This window comes from Pelobates fuscus, chromosome 8 (assembly GCF_036172605.1).
Source record: "Pelobates fuscus isolate aPelFus1 chromosome 8, aPelFus1.pri, whole genome shotgun sequence".
Lineage (NCBI taxonomy): Eukaryota > Metazoa > Chordata > Amphibia > Anura > Pelobatidae > Pelobates > Pelobates fuscus.
Window position 1 is genome coordinate 3,778,169 of NC_086324.1, and position 3,684 is coordinate 3,781,852.

Below are 3,684 nucleotides of genomic sequence, written 5' to 3' on the forward strand. Positions count from 1 at the left end.
AAGCCATACACAAACAGGACAGGCCGGCACTATAAAGCCATACACAAACAGGACAGGCCGGCACTATAAAGCCATACACAAACAGGACAGGCCGGCACTATAAAGCCATACACAAACAGGACAGGCCGGCACTATAAAGCCATACATAAACAGGACAGGCCGGCACAGAAGTACTGGCTGTGCAGGGGTTAAAGGCAGAGGGAGTACATGGATATAATAAATACACTGCCTGGGGCAGCCAGCGTAGGATGGAACGAACATCCCATAACACTGGCTGCACCATCCGACATTTTTACTCAGCGTGATGATGCACATACCATGAAAAGTTCTCCTACGTACAATTCATGTTCGGTAGAAAGAAAATGATTAGTTCAAGAGAAATCTCAAAGGATTTGCTGTGATTACTGGTTTATTAGCTGCGGCATATGGCACTTTTCCAGGATGTAGGAGTGACTTGTGTCCGGAGAACACGGCAAATCCAGTACGCCAAACAAGGATCGCTGCACTCACAGAAATGAATTGGAGAATTGTCCGTACACTCACAGTGTTATTCACTAAGGTGTGAAGTGGCAGGAATTCAAAGTAAATGTAATCGTTTAAGCCAAGATACCCAAACTATGAAGACAGCGTGCTTCTTTGGCCTAAAATGTAAAATTCACGTGACGTTCAATTTTTAGTTAGATTTAGGCATTCCGTTTCAAATTTATTGAGATTCATCCAAATTATGGGTTATTCGTCTGAAACCAAAACACAACATGGACGGATCAAAAAGCAGATGACACAGAGAATGCATGAAACCTTTTTGTTTGTTTTGTGATTTGGAATTCGGAAAAAGATGATTTAGAGACAGTCACTAAATAATTCCTTTATTCCACGCTTCGATTGAGAAGAAGTTTCCAAGAGAAGGAGAAGTAAAAATATCTTGATTTATATATTATATATTTATTAGTTTTATTTTAATAAAATCAACCGCAACGGCTTACTGAGCTCCGATAGCCCGGCACGAAAAAGCCCAATACAAGCTGCAATAAGGGGTGTATTCCCCCCAACAATTACCGGAGGGTACTTGCTAGACCAAGAAGCCCCGACCGGATTGGCCCAGATTCTGCGCCGATATCAGAGACCTCTTGAGGAGGCCACATGGTGAAGGGAGATCAGACGATGCGGCAGATCTAGGAGAATTCCCCAACGCATCGAAGGACAACTCTCTCCATGATATGGAGGACTTGGGATTACAGCCATCCACTGAAACGCGCGTCGGGCTTCAGCTCGCTCTTCTTACTCACTTTTTCTTTTCACTAAAGGGACACTGTATTTCACTATGGGTATTTAGACCCATTTCTCAGTTCACTCTGTGTGCTCCTTCCTAGATAAAACGGCAATGGGGGTTTAGGCAGAAGGCAAACCGCATTAGTTAAGGCTCAGCACAGAACACCCTTGAAGGTGTTACAGGAGAATTAGGGACTAGCTCAGAGAATTTCCTTTTAAGCTAATCTCTCCTGGACAGAAGCCTATATTTAAGAGTTAATGCTGATTTATGTGAAATATACACCTATGTCACGAGAGTGATTTAAGTGCAACACATCTCTATATCCACGTATTGGATCCAAGCATCACTCTATCCTGCGCAGGCTCTTGCCTAAACCTATAGATTTAAAGGGACCCCCTGCTCATGGCTTCAATATATAAAAAGTGAAGTGTCACTATTGTTTCATGTCATTAGCCACCATCGGGGGAGGTTAATACAGTACTCCTTTGTTTACTTTATTTTTAAAAGGACCCAATAAAGACTTTTGTTACTTTATATATTTTTCTACAAAGGATACCTGTCAAGCTAATGAGAAGCATATACCCCTGCTTCTTATTAATTTTGTCCCCTCTATATATTTGCCACACCTTCTAGGACTAGCGGTTTAAGCTTTCTATACAAGTTGTTTTATTCTTCAGTTTGCCAGCAGCAGATCTCCCCTAGGGGAGACTTCTTTTGTTCTTTCTATAAAATTATTAGCGGGTCCAAGCCCTCGGTGGAACTGGCACCACCACCTGACCAGACTTCCCTTGCCTCTGCCTCTCATATCCCTCTTTTTTCATCCCTGAAGGGAGGTAGGCGAGACAGGGAAATAACTACTTACTCATTACAGCCATCCAGGCTCACCCAGCCAGCAAAAAAGGGGTCATCGCCGGTCACCACGGAAATACTTACCAGCCTCCTGGCAGTAAGTCACTTTGGATATAAGTCTCTATGAGCTTGCCACATTTTACCACTGGGATTTTTGCCCATTCCTCCTTGCAAAACTGCTCCAGCTCCTTCAAGTTGGATGGTTTGTGCTTGTGAACAGCAATCTTTAAGTCTGACCACAGATTTTCTATTGGATTGAGGTCTGGGCTTTGACTAGGCCATTCCAACACATTTACATGTTTCCCCTTAAACCACTCAAGTGTTGCTTTAGCAGTGTGTTTGGGGTCATTGTCATGCTGGAAGGTGAACCTCCGTCCTAGCCTTAAATCACGCACAAAGAGTGGTACAGGGTTTGCTCAAGAATATCCCTGTATTTAGCAACATCTTTCCCTCAACTCTGACCAGTTTCCCAGTCCCGACTGCTGAAAAACATCCTGACAGCATGATGCTGCCACCACCATGTTTCACTGTGGGCATGGTATTATTTGGGTGATGTGATGTGTTGGGTTTGCGCCAGACATAGCTTTTTCTTTGATGGCCGAAAAGTTAAATTTTAGTCTTATCAGACCAGAGCACGTTCCTCCATACATTTTGGGAGTTTCCCACAGGCCTTTTCGCAAACTCAAAACATGCCATTTTGTTTTTTGTTGAAAGTAATGGCTTTCTTCTGGCCACTCTGCCACGAAGCCCAACTCTATGGAGCGTACGGCTTATTGTCGTCCTATGTACAGATACTCCAGTCTCTGCTGTGGAACTCTGCAGCTCCTCCAGGCAGTGGCGTACACACAACCCATGGGGCCCCGGTGCGAAAACTGATCCGTGGGCCCCCCCCCCCCCCGCGCTTACTCTGCGCGGGCTGGGGCCGCAACACATGGCGGCGGGCACCTGGTAGCAGGGCTGCGACCCGTGCGACCGCGGTATGTACGCCAGTGCATGCATAAACACATACACTTAAAGGACCACTACAGACACCCAGATCAAATCAGCTCAATGAAGTGGTCTGGGTGCCAGGTCTCTCTAGTTTTAACCCTGCAGCTGAAAACATAGCAGTTCAGAGAAACTGCTATGTTTCACTGAGGGTTAATTCAGCCTCTAGTGGCTGTCTCATTGACAGCCGCTAGAGGATTTTCTGCGATTCTCACTGTGAAAATCACAGTGAGAAGACGCTGAACGTCCATAGGAAAGCATTGAGTAATGCTTTCCTATGGGCGGTTTGAATGCGCGCGTGGCTCTTGCCACACATGTGCATTCGGGACGGAGAGATCCCCAGCGCCAAGGGAGCCCGGCGCTGGAGAAAGGTAAGTGCTTTAGACACACACACACTCTCATGAACAGACTCACACATTTACTGACAGACAGACGCACACAAACATACTCAGTAACAGACACACACACACACACACTCACTAACACACACTCACTAACACACACTCACACTAACACACACACTAACTGTAGCGGCACCCCGGTGTAGTAGGGGTTTACGCCGCTGAGAAAGTGTCCTT